Consider the following 12362-nt stretch of genomic DNA (forward strand, 5'->3'; position numbering starts at 1 on the left):
CCCCTCATGGTGGGCATTGCCGAGGAACCGCCTCGTCAATTGGCACCGTCTGTGGGAAACGCGACGACTGGATTTCGTTATCCGGGCGGGATCCATCATCATCGATCAACATGGAGGACAAGATTGTTTCAGATCGAAACACGTCAAATTATACACATCGGCGTGTTCAAGTTCATCATCCTCATCATACGGATCTTCATTGAGCCAGCAAGATTACTTCACGCATTGCCGCCGGTCGACAAGCGCGCTACACACGGAAACGTGAGGTGCTACTAATGGAATATATCGGTTCATCAATAACAGCGGCTGCCTGAGACAACCAGGCGACCCTACTGCTTAGTCTGCTGAATTAATTGGAATCAGAAACTGTACGCTTAGAGAAACGTGAAGCGAAAGAAAAAACAGGAGTCGCTGACTGCTTGTCATGACTGCACGGAAAGACAGCCTGCGCGGACTGCTGGCTAGACGCGAGACGCTTCGGCTGATTACATTAACTAGATTTTGATGTGCGCCTTGGCGCACGGTCCCGTGGATTACGTGACAATATTTATTTTGTATACATTTGTAAACATTGATACAACCTTCTGGAGCCCGTGCCAATGTTTATTTTATATACATTTCTGAACATCGATAATAAGCAAGCATTAAAGTGTACCAGGCGAAGAGGAGCAAAAAACAAATACAGTAGAAAATTTCTTATTTAACATACCTTAAAGTTGCTTTTCCTATTTGACCCTAGAATTTTATTTTCTTCCAAAATTGACATCTACCGTTCGTGATGTTAGGGCATCTCCAACGGGGCGACCCATCTCGCACCCACGCGTCCGGATGGGTCCAGACGGACAAAAACCCGGCCCAGCGCGCGGACCCATCCCTAAAACGGATGGCCGCGGCGTCCGGAACGACGCAAACCCGGCCCAAATCTGGGCCGGGTTTGCGTGGTCGCGGACGCGAAAGGCTGGTCGCTCGCGTCCGCCCCTTGTCCGCCCCTGGCCCGCGTGTCATAGACATAAACATTTGTTTTCATTTAAAAGAACCCATTACAATTTTTTTTAAACTACTACTTCTATCCTACTACGTACGGGGCCGGCGGCCTCGCCGGCTCGCCGTCGGGGCCGTGGATTTCACTCGACGCGGGCGGCCTGTACGCGTGAGGATTCCACTCCAGCTTACGAGCTGGTGGTGCGGCGGCGGCGGCGGAGGCTTTCATCCTCCTCCTTTCCGTCCGCGCGCCTCGGGCGCGCTCGCGCTCCGCCTCCTGCTGCGGCACCATCCGCTTCCCGCATAGCTCCAGCTCCTGCAGGGCCGCGCGTTCCACGGCGGTGCGCGCCTCAAGGCGGACGCGGCCGGCGGCCCGGGCTTCGTGGTTCCCCGTGCGCCGGCGCATGCGCTCTTGCCGGCCGCGCTCCGCCGACGCAGCAGCCTCCCGGGCGCGCCGCTCGGGCAAGGGCATCCGGATGAGGTGACGGGCTGCTCGCATAGCGAGCAGCTCGGTTCTTCCGCCCGAGGAGGTCGCCTAATCGGCGGCGGCCGGCCCGGCAGTGGCCTCGTGCTCCTTCGTCACGCGCGTGAGGTCGGCGAGACGTTCCTCGATGGCGGCGTTGATGTTCGCCGGCGCGAGGTCCTCCTCGTCGACGGACTCCTCCGCGGCGGCCGCCCCCTCCTCCGCGGCCTCGTACCAGCCGTCCGCGGTCTCGTGCCATCCGTCCGCGGCCGCCTCCACCATCTCCGCATCCCTTTCCTTCGTCGCCGCCGCCTCCGCCGCGACGCGGAGCGCCTCGTCTTCGGCGACCCACCGCGAGTCCGCGCGCTCCTCCTCCTCCGTCCGCGGGAACCTGGCCCGGGCGGCGAGGGAGAGCTTGGCCCACGTGGCATGCAGAGTGCGCGGCATGGCGCCGGAGAAGGTGGAGGGGGAGAGAACGGTGATGCGGTCTGTGTGAGACCGCCGCCGTCTTTTATAGCCGGCGGTCCGGCGGGAAACTTGGGCGCGAGCGCGCGCCAATGGCGCTGCGCGCGCGGGATCTTTCCCGCGCGTTCCACCGACCACCATGGCCGTCCCGTCGAGGCCTCGCCATGACGCGAGCGCCGCGCAACAAAGACGAACCACGTGGCGTCTCTTTGGGTCGCCGCGTTGGGCGCCGCGTGCGACCCAAACGGACACGCGGACGCGGGGCGCTGTCCGCGTGTCCGGGCAGCCACGCAAACGGCCCAAAACGGACGGCCCAGCGCGTCCGTTTGGGTCGGCCGGTTGGAGATGCCCTTACGTTTTTCTGCAAGTTCTTATTTTGTTGGACCAAAACACCCCCCTCTAAAACAAACCGACTGAATGAACTGAGACTGGCCTAGCCAGACCCGACCGATCGAACCCGCTGTCCTCACCCGACCATCCCCTACCCTTCCCAGAGTCCCCACTTCACTGAACTCTAGCGGCGGCGGCGTGGTGGCTCGGAGCGGAGGCGGCGGCATCGGCGTGAGCTGAGGGGATGAGCCAAAGAGCGGCTGCAGGTGGCGGCCAAGGGACAGCGTCGGCAGGCGGCGTGGGCACGGCCGTGTCTTGCCGGTGCAGGCACCGTGCCGACGGGCGACGGGTGGCAAGGTCAAGGCTGTAGACGGCAAGCCGGACGCAGAAGGTGGCGGTCAAGGCGTGGTTATGGAGGATGGCCAAGGCGTGGCCCTGGAAAAGGAGTACCTCGGTGGCTGATTTAACTGCCTACAATATCTTTATCGGTTACTTCTGTAAGTCTGGACATTGATGTGTTGGAGAAGCTGATTACTCCCTCTCTCACAGTTTATAAGGTACGCGCGTACCCCTAGGTCGCAAATTTGATCAAGTTAACATTAGTTATACGTTATAAAAATTATATCATTAGAAAGTTCAGATGTTCTATTTTCTAATGATATAATTTTTGTATTATATAATTTAAATTTTATAGGTTAAATTGGTGACCTAGGGATATGCGCGCGCCTAATAAACTGTGAAGGAGGGAGTAGCTACCAGTGTTTTCCCTATAAAATAATGTACACTACTAAATGATTATAAATTTTGTTATTGGAAATGGTTAATCATAGTGTGAAATACTTAATTCGTGCAAGAGTATACCAGCTCGTTTTGAATGAGACCACAACGTGATAATCCTGGTCTATTGAGCAGTTACTTAGAAGGAATAGCAAGGCCAAAATTCTATTGAGAAGTTTACTTAAAAGGAATAGCAAGACCAAAATTTCTCAGAACGTTGCCAATGGAATTCATGACCAAAGGAAGATCAGTCTGACAGTCTATGCAGTCTTTGCGAGGCTTTCTACACCTTTCAGTTTTCTATATATTTTATAGCTTTTGGCACTGATTTGATACATCGGTTTGTTGCTGCAGGTGATCAAGGCTTTCTCAATTCGTATTATGCTGATTTTGCCACTACATGTCCTTATGATCCCAATAAACCTTTAGCACCTGAACCTGAAACACAGCTGTCTTTCCACATTGTATACTGCTGATGTTGGTCATTACATGCTCGTCAATAAGGTTATACTCTAATTCACACACTGATCATTTATACTGTATTACCATATTACGGATTGGTACACTATTTAGACTTATGAATCAATTACAATAACTATTTGGCAATTAAGAATTCACCTTCAGATGTGTAACCATTAACTTGTGCTGTGCACTTACAGGCCACACAATCTGGTTAGAGGGATTTCAGCTATTGCTTCCAAAGAAAGCACTACACTTAATAAATACAGAGAATTCTTGGCTACAACATCAACAATATAGGTACAATCCTGTTCTTTCCATTGATTTCACATGTTATGGATGTGTTGCAAGCTACAATCAGAGCAACTATGGAGTGGGGCATCATTTAAATATTAGAATATGTTTTCTATTAAACTTTTGCAAGGCGGATAAAAGCAATTTATGACACAAGTATCTGCATAGTAGATGCATAACATAATGTACAGAGTACCAAGTTTCCACGAAAAGGATGGTGAAAAATCCACGACTTTAAAAACAGCAAGATCGAATGAAGTGAACGATCCTATTATCAAAGCAGACAAGCCCCACTCTTATTTTTTTATAAAACCAACCTGCTTCCTTAAATGAACAAAGTCGAATTTAAAAACTGCTTACAGTAGTCTATTCAAACTTGAAAATACTTCGACAATGTTCCAGAAAAGATGTAGCTAAGAGATTAGGTTTAGATCTGGTGACTTGCAATGAACAATTGTGACTCGCTTATATCCAGCATCAACACCAGTCCTCTTTCATGCTTACATACCTCGGTCTGATCAAAACCTGCAAATGAAAGAAATGTTGTTAGCATAAAAGTGCTTATCTTAATGAACAGGACATGTCTAGGACGTTTACTAATTGAATGTATAAGAAACATGTGAGCCCATTAGCCTCAAGTTATTATTGGCAGCACAAGGAATCTATTTTTTTTAGAAAGTTAATGGAGCCCACGAGCTCCTACCAATCAGTTTTAACATTTTGTATTCGGCATAACCATCTCAATTATGTGTGACATGTAGATTACTCAAAGGGAAATACATACCAAATGCAGGAGAAAAAATGATTGCATCTAAGCAACTTGTAGTTAATCTAATGAGAGCAGATTGGCAGCCAGTTTTATGCATGGTTAGGGGCAGAGTTTTAGCCATCTAGTACTGTCTATAAGATAAGGTGGTAACTAAACTGAGAGCATATATCCACTAATAAATCATCCTAAGCTTGTATGAGAGGAAACATTTGGAACATTTCCATTTAAAAAAATGCATTTCCCTTATCAATTCTTTTGTACTACAAAAGCACTGATGATTTTAACACCTTCTATTGCATATAAACCATGTAAATGAATTCTTTCAGACCTTTTCCGACTCTAGAAAAAAACATAAAAGTAAAACATAAACTTAGACAAGAACAACCCAACAACATATATACGTCCTAAGTGATAGGTTTACATATAACTTATGCATTAGATAAGGAGAACTGGACTGCTGATCAGGGTTCAACTACAGTCTGGAACAGAATTGTGGCATCTCACACCCATGGGCTCTTTCTTAATAAAAAAAACCATAAGGGTTCCTCCTCGTGTTGTTGGTCTCATTTTTTTATGCATTAGATAAGGCAATTAGTTTTAAGATAGCTTCACTGGAAAGCGGTGTCCTATCTGGTAAGAAGGAATATTTTCTAGGCTTCAGGACCATGAAGAGATCAAGAGATTAGATAAAAATTAAAATAATATGGTCCATTTAAAAGCAAGCAGGCATAAGATCTGTGGCACTGAACTTACACAACATTAAACATTATATGCAAGCTAAAACTGCATGAAAACCTTTAGACAAAATATCAGCCCCGAGGAGAACACAAGCTTACATACTTGCAACCTATCTATTAACATTCAGCAGTTATGTTATCTGTTAACATAACTCTTGAAAATGCAATATTCAACTTGCTCTATTTTTTTGTTTTACACCTAAATATAGTTGAGTTAGTCATGTGCAACCCACTATAAGGTACCGCAAAATTATGAACGACCTTATGCATCAACATTGGCATCACAGAGAGGATTCAGAAAGGACATCGACCTATCCGAGATGTATGGAAAAACAGATGCAAGGCATGGTCAGGCAATCAGATAATAAAATCAAACAAAAGGACGTATAAAGTGAACTCAAAAGGACAGCTAGATATATTCAAGTGGTAGCTACTGTATTTAGATATCTCTTCCAGGAGCCAGGCACAAATCACTTGCATCATCAATGGCAAGGAGAACTGAACCCATGGGTGCAAAACCTTTTTAGGAAACTAAATAATTTCAGAGTATGGAAAAAAAAGCACAAGAAGATAAATCAAAGGAAAAAACAAGAAGATAAATAGAGTAGGTACTCACCTAGAGCTTGCAGATTCAAGTATCACATGGATTTATTATGTTGTGCAACCTCCTTGGATTATTCTCAAACACCTTGTAGGAACAGATCAAATATCATATAGATGAGATTTGTCAGGATTAAATCAAAACATGGTCAAAGGATAAATAAGGATGCAAATAAGGAGGAAGAGAGTATCACCTCCTCTCAAATGTCTTGGAAAACAGGAGTCCAGCTCACTGGCCGCTGTCTCTACTCCAAACTCGCGTCGGTCTTCCCCTGACCAAACTCACACGTAGCTCTTCAAGGCCATCGCAGCATATCCTCGCTTCCTGGTCCCCGTACAACTTGACCGGAGGTGACGACTCCAATGTCACCTCCCCTGTGGTTGCCCTCGCCGCGCTCACCAGGAAGACGAAATCCAAGGCCAGGGGAAAAATCTTGTCAACTACCACCAAACGAAATTGGCAACAAGCCAGTCCAGTTGAACCACAAATTACCAGCCAAATAATAAATAATCCTTTAAATCATTCAATAATTTTTTCCATTCAAAATTCACTGAAGAAACATAAATTTAGGAGAAACATTTAAAACTCAATATCACTTTGACAGCCAAGAAAATATCTTATTCGTTTACTATGCTCCATTACCTAATAATTATTTCTATCTATGTGTTTCACACGGCCTAGAAATTTTGAAGTAATTAATGAGATTTTTCAGCAAAGTTTGTTCATAGCTAGCATGACTACTCCAGCTTCAGGAACACCTAACACCTACCAATGAACAATATTTTACTAATGATATCTCAAACATCAAGTATAGCTCTGGCATTTCTAACCAAACATCAAATGGGAAGACAATGTTTAATTCTTAATTAATAATTTGCCCCACTTTTCTCTGAACCTCTATTATTTGCCAAATGACCACCACATGTCAGTCAATGACGGGTCGTGCCGTGGTGGTCATGTGGCAAATAATAAGGGTGTAAAGAAAAGTGTGGAAAATTATAAAATCCCCCGATAAAATGTACACAGTAGCACCTTCCCATCAAAATGGACATAAATCTCAATCCTTAAATATTCTTCAAGCTGTAACTACATTACTTGCGTTAAGATTTCTCCATTTCTGAATCTGTTAGCTAAGCTGAATAGTTCTGGGGCATTGCACATTGAGATCAGAGTTATTAGGAAATAGGCATAAAAAGTCATTATTTAGGGACTCAGCGCCCTAGATGTGCGCAGGGTAGTAGACATGACACGTATAAAAACTCATAGATTGCCAGACATCACACATTTTGCCCATAAGTCCATGATCTGAATAAGGTTATGCCACGTGCACTAAGCAAAACAGTACGGAATGCCCAACATGCTTGCAATACAATCATTATATATCACAACTTAACAAGCAGCACCTACACAACAAAAAAGGAGACCATGACACGACCAACTATAGCCGAGAATTTGCATTGCTTCAAAATAAGGTTGGTAGGAGCGAACACTACATGTCTATATATAGCATCCAACCTGACAAAAAAAAACTGTATTTTTTGTTATCTGTTTTGTTCAGTCCTTAGATTCATCAGAAAACTATCCATCCTTTCATCATCATGGCGTTTCAGAAACATGAGTTAGAAAGACTGAAGCCATACATACCTACATACTCATGCATTCTTTAACACTTTCAAGAGTATTAATGCCGTTGTACCCAAGAGCATTCTGGGTTGATGATTAGCTATTGGCTGCTGAACTCTGCCCATCAGTCCACCCAAAGTAGATCCTATGCTGGTTGATTTACTCCCTCTATCATGATTGATCTGGTCAACTATGAGCATCGGTTTTATGAAGGACATCTTTGCGGAAGAATGGGGTTCCAACACTGATCTCCAACATGAAAATATAAAAAGAGAATGGATATCTTATGTGCACATATATTCAAAATATTCGCTTGGCTGAAAAGGTCTACACAACAGCTGAAGTGCCAAAATATCTACCAAACTGGAACTGCACATCACAGAAAGATATTGTAATTAAAGAAAGAAGATAGTTACAACAATAGGTCAGTACACAAAAACTTCTAGAGATAATTGCTTCTGCATCTCATCGCCGCCATCGTTAGCAAGATATTGATAAGCCGCATGAACACATTATTGTACATGACTCAAGACATTTAAGGAAGCAAATGTAGCTCATACCTTCTTCAATATTAGCAAGTTTGTATCCATGATAGCAGACATTGCTTGTTGATTTTGTCTAAAAGTTGTACCTGAAATTGCATGATATCAAACATTAATAGGAGATTAGAAACTGCTTAAGTACAACGAATATCTAGAGCATCATAAATGATCTACAAATATTGCAGTATATAAACCCTGATGTAAGATGGCTTCATTTTCACCATCTTTTTTTTAGTTTTCAGGAGCTGATAGAAACAAAATCATCCATCCATGACCAGAGAAAGATCACCAAGCATAGAGAAGAATTAAATTTCCCAAGCTTCATATGATAAGGAGGCGTTACGTGAAATTAAAAAATATGAAACCACTCAAGACATTTTTTTCAACACGGCTCATATGATAGAAAGACCATTTTTAAACTTTTAATAAAATAACACTTGACAGGAAAGCACTACCAAAGACAAAATGTTCTTTATGCCCTACTAAATCTAGACAAAAGTACAACAGATACTAAATAGCAACATTGAAATTTATATAAAATTTGCTTTGCACTGTAGTTTATTAACACGTAAAACTGTGTTTCTTTCACTTAAGAGTAAAACATGGATGCATGATGAAGAGGGCCTTAACTCTTACCAAACAGTGTAACAGCAACAAATAGACTAAATACTTGCATACCCTGAAGGATTGAGAAGGTCATCCACCAAGAGCTTAATATTCCATTAATTTCTGAATCATACAATTGGCAGACACCACGAACCAAATGGCCTATGAGCCATTGTGCATGATGAAGAGGGCGCAAAGGAGGCCGGGCTTGATCAAATAATAAGCTAAATCAACATGCCACCACACAATCTGTACGTGCTGGAAGAATATGGACATGGCACGCATGCTAATATTATGAATTTATTATGCTACATGTAACAGCAGGAGTGCAAACGTGTAATGGTGAAGCAGAATATGAATACTTGAAAATATAACCAGAAGAATTTGGTACAAAACAATTATTTTCTTCTGCAAAAGGTGACTTGCAAACAAGATTTTTTCTCCTTATCACCACTTCACTTTGCTTAGAAGAACAAAAACAACCAACAAAGCAAGATTACAACAGATCAAATTGTGCAAGAGGTTAGAACCTTGGGCAATATGCTATTGTAGAATGTAAGATGTGTAGATCGGGAAGGGCACTAGCTGCAGCTTGCAGGCATGGAACGGGACGCCAAGGATGCGGTTTTCCCATGTGTTGATGGAAGACGCAGCACCCTGCTGGGGGTCTCCTATTCCTCCTCCCTCAGATCTCTCTTGTTCCCCGCTCCTTCCCCTTCCGTGGCTCATCTTCCTCCCGATTATCACACGCAAGGATGCATGGGACGGGAAGGAGGTGCTCACCTTGGCTGCTGTGCCATGTGCTCCTCTCGCTGAGCGCCCCTGGTGGCATCTCGTGCTCCTCCCGCTGAGCACTAGAGAGGAGGCAGGCCGGAGGACGGAGGGGAACTGTGGTGGAAAAAGGAGGCGAAGGACCATTGCGGCGGCACGGGGACGAAGGGGATTGGGGGTGTAGCGAAGAAGAGGATTGGAGAGGATCTCGCGTGCCCGGATTCGCTGGACGCGGCTAGGATTTTCACCATGGTCTGGCCGGCCATGCTCTGCCCTGCGTCCTCCATTCCGGAAGTCAACATCCCTTGTGCTGCTGTTCCAACCTCCGGCTGGTATTGGAAGAGGATTTGGGGAAGAGGAGCGGGAGGATTGGAGGAGGAGGTGCAGCAGGGGATTGGAGGAGGAGCCGCGTGAGGGATTGGTGGAGGGGGCTAGGGTTTTTTCACTGTGGGCCGCCAATTTATACGGGCTGGTGAAAAATATCTACGGCTGAGATTTACCGTGAGGCACCATCCGACGGGCAGTAACTGAAATCGCTGTGAAGCCCCCTATGGGGGGCATCGTTTATACCTTCAGACTCTCAAGTGGCCACGAATCGTACGACGCACCCATCCGACCACGTCCATCCGACAATCGTCCTGGCGCCCGAAGTTTGGTTCTTCAACGTGGAATTCTTTCGGAGGAGCGCTGGACAACTTCGCCAACCCCGTCCAAGTCGATGACTTCTTTCTGCCAAACGTGGCTCAACCTCGCCGTTACAAACTCACCATTCGACGCAAAAATTACTAGGTGCTATATTTCCAGTTAACTACTTTTTGCAAATTTATTTGGGCAAATATTTTTGGCTTGTACTATTATTTGCGCGTAGATTTTGTGCCGTAATATGACTGCAGATCGGAACAAGCTTCGACTGCTTCACCGCGCACAGTCGCCACGCTCGGGAGCTCGCTTGCTGCGTCGTGGACTTGATATATTCGGGAGCTCGCCCGTCAACTGCTCTGCTCGGCTGACCGCGCCCGCTATCGCGCACTCTTCTTACTCGGGGGCTCGCTTGCCGCGGACCCGACATTACGGACCCGATATATTCGGATGCTCACCCGCCGCGGATCGGCCATGTCAACCGCGTCCTCTTCATCGGCCACGTCAGCTAGGCGCCGCGTGGCTACATCAACTATTTCGGCTGAGCCCGCCACATGGATTATCTTTGGTGGCGTTTCAACTGCGCCCGCCACATCAACTATTTCTGGACGGATGATTACCTCGATCGCGCCGCAGATGCGACCTGCTTCCATATTGGCCTTCGTTGCAGCCGGATCAATGGCTTCATCATCTATGATTAGTCGATGGCTTCATCATCTCTGATTCTCAATGGATTTATCTTCCATGGCTATATACAATGGATTCATCATCTGGACTATTCAATGGATATCATATTATATCGAACCGATGCGATCCCATCGGGAGCGCTGGAATTACTCGGGGGCTCCTGGAATATCTTCGAGTTATTGCGGTTACTCCCATCGGGAGCGCTGGTTCGCTACAATTCAAGAAGATTTGAAGACTATTACTCCCATCGGTAGCGCCGGTTCGCTGGAACCCAAGAAGATATGAAGACTCAAGTTTTGAAGAATTGCAGTAATTCGGGACACCCGAACTACATCGTCAGGAACCTTGTTCGTATATTTCAACGAACATCGGTGCGATGGAAAATACGCCCAGAGATTGCACTCTAAACAAGCCTCTGAAACTACGAGTGCTATGATGCAAAATCAATGGGGATCTTGCTCTTTTCCTTTGCTATGGATGCCTCAAAGAGTGCCGCAGATAGCAAAGATCATGAGAAAGCCTCTGAAATTACGAGGGCTATGATGCAATATCAACGGGGACCGTGCTCTTTCCTTTACTATAGATGCCTCAAAGAGTGCCGCAGATAGCAAGGATCCTGAAACAACGGGGACCTTGCTCTTTTCCTTTGCTATAGATGCCTCAAAGAGTGCCGCAGGTAGCAAGGATCATGAAACAACAGGAACCTTACTCTTTTCCTTTGCTATAGATGCCTCAAAGAGTGCCGCAGATAGCAAGGATCATGAAACACATACGAAAACGACCCACGCTCGATACTTTACATTACAGAAGTATCAAAGAGCAACGGAGTCATCGGCAGATCTAGTGCCACCGATCTATTCGGGAGGCTGTCGTCAAGTCATGCATCGGTTGAAAGCAAAGTTGCACATACAACAGGTTTAGCAAAACCTGCAACACGAGCTGATCACTCAAATAATTTGCTGCCGATAAACTTACAAACAATGGCATCAACAATGCTCAAGGTGCATTAAGAATTGCCCCTTAAAATAAACAACAATGTGTCAACGGCACCTGAAGAAAACTATAGACATCTAGTTGCTCGAATTGAGTCTACTCACGGTTGCAAGCATCAGTGCCCAGACTCGGGGGCTACTTCCATCGGGAGCGCTGGACGCGCACCCGATAAAATTATCGGCTCCTCCGGGATATCACCCCAATCATCGGCTCCTCTGGACCATCATCCAAATTATCGGCTCCTTGATACTTCCATTTTGCATCACTATTTTATATCATAATTTACTGTTATTCATTGATATATTTCATAATTGGAGATGATACTTATGTTATTTCATCTATTTTGTATATTTCATAATTATTTGGAGATCGCGCACCGGAGCCAGGATTCTGCTGGAAAAAGCACCGTCAGGATGCAATATTTCGAAAGATCAGCAATTGACGGGAATTACACGAAAATTCCTATTTTTCCGGAAGACGAAGAGAGCCGGAAGGGGGAGCCGAGGGGACCCGAGGTGGGCCCACCTCATAGGCCGGCGCGGCCCAAGGCCCGGCCGCGCCGCCGCGTGAGGAGGGGCCCACAGCCCTCTCTCGCCTCCTTTTCTTCGCGTACGCCTTCGTCCCG

At 45.7% G+C, this 12362-nt stretch overlaps 1 long non-coding RNA gene across 4 annotated transcripts; it reads right to left on the bottom strand.

The window, feature by feature from the left end:
• Positions 1-3897: 3897 nt before the first annotated feature.
• On the bottom strand, positions 3898-9834 carry LOC124683942. 4 transcript variants are annotated; one of them, XR_006996867.1, is made up of 6 exons: positions 9431-9834; positions 8060-8130; positions 7521-7743; positions 6070-6316; positions 5892-5963; positions 3898-4294 (listed from the first exon to the last, which is right to left on the bottom strand). It is a non-coding gene; the product is annotated as an uncharacterized LOC124683942 (long non-coding RNA). The 4 variants fall into 4 exon arrangements; XR_006996866.1 differs by lacking the exon at positions 9431-9834 and adding an exon at positions 9178-9424; XR_006996868.1 differs by lacking the exon at positions 9431-9834 and adding an exon at positions 8720-9159.
• Positions 9835-12362: the final 2528 nt, after the last annotated feature.

This window comes from Lolium rigidum, chromosome 1 (assembly GCF_022539505.1).
Source record: "Lolium rigidum isolate FL_2022 chromosome 1, APGP_CSIRO_Lrig_0.1, whole genome shotgun sequence".
NCBI classification, from domain to species: Eukaryota; Viridiplantae; Streptophyta; class Magnoliopsida; order Poales; family Poaceae; genus Lolium; species Lolium rigidum.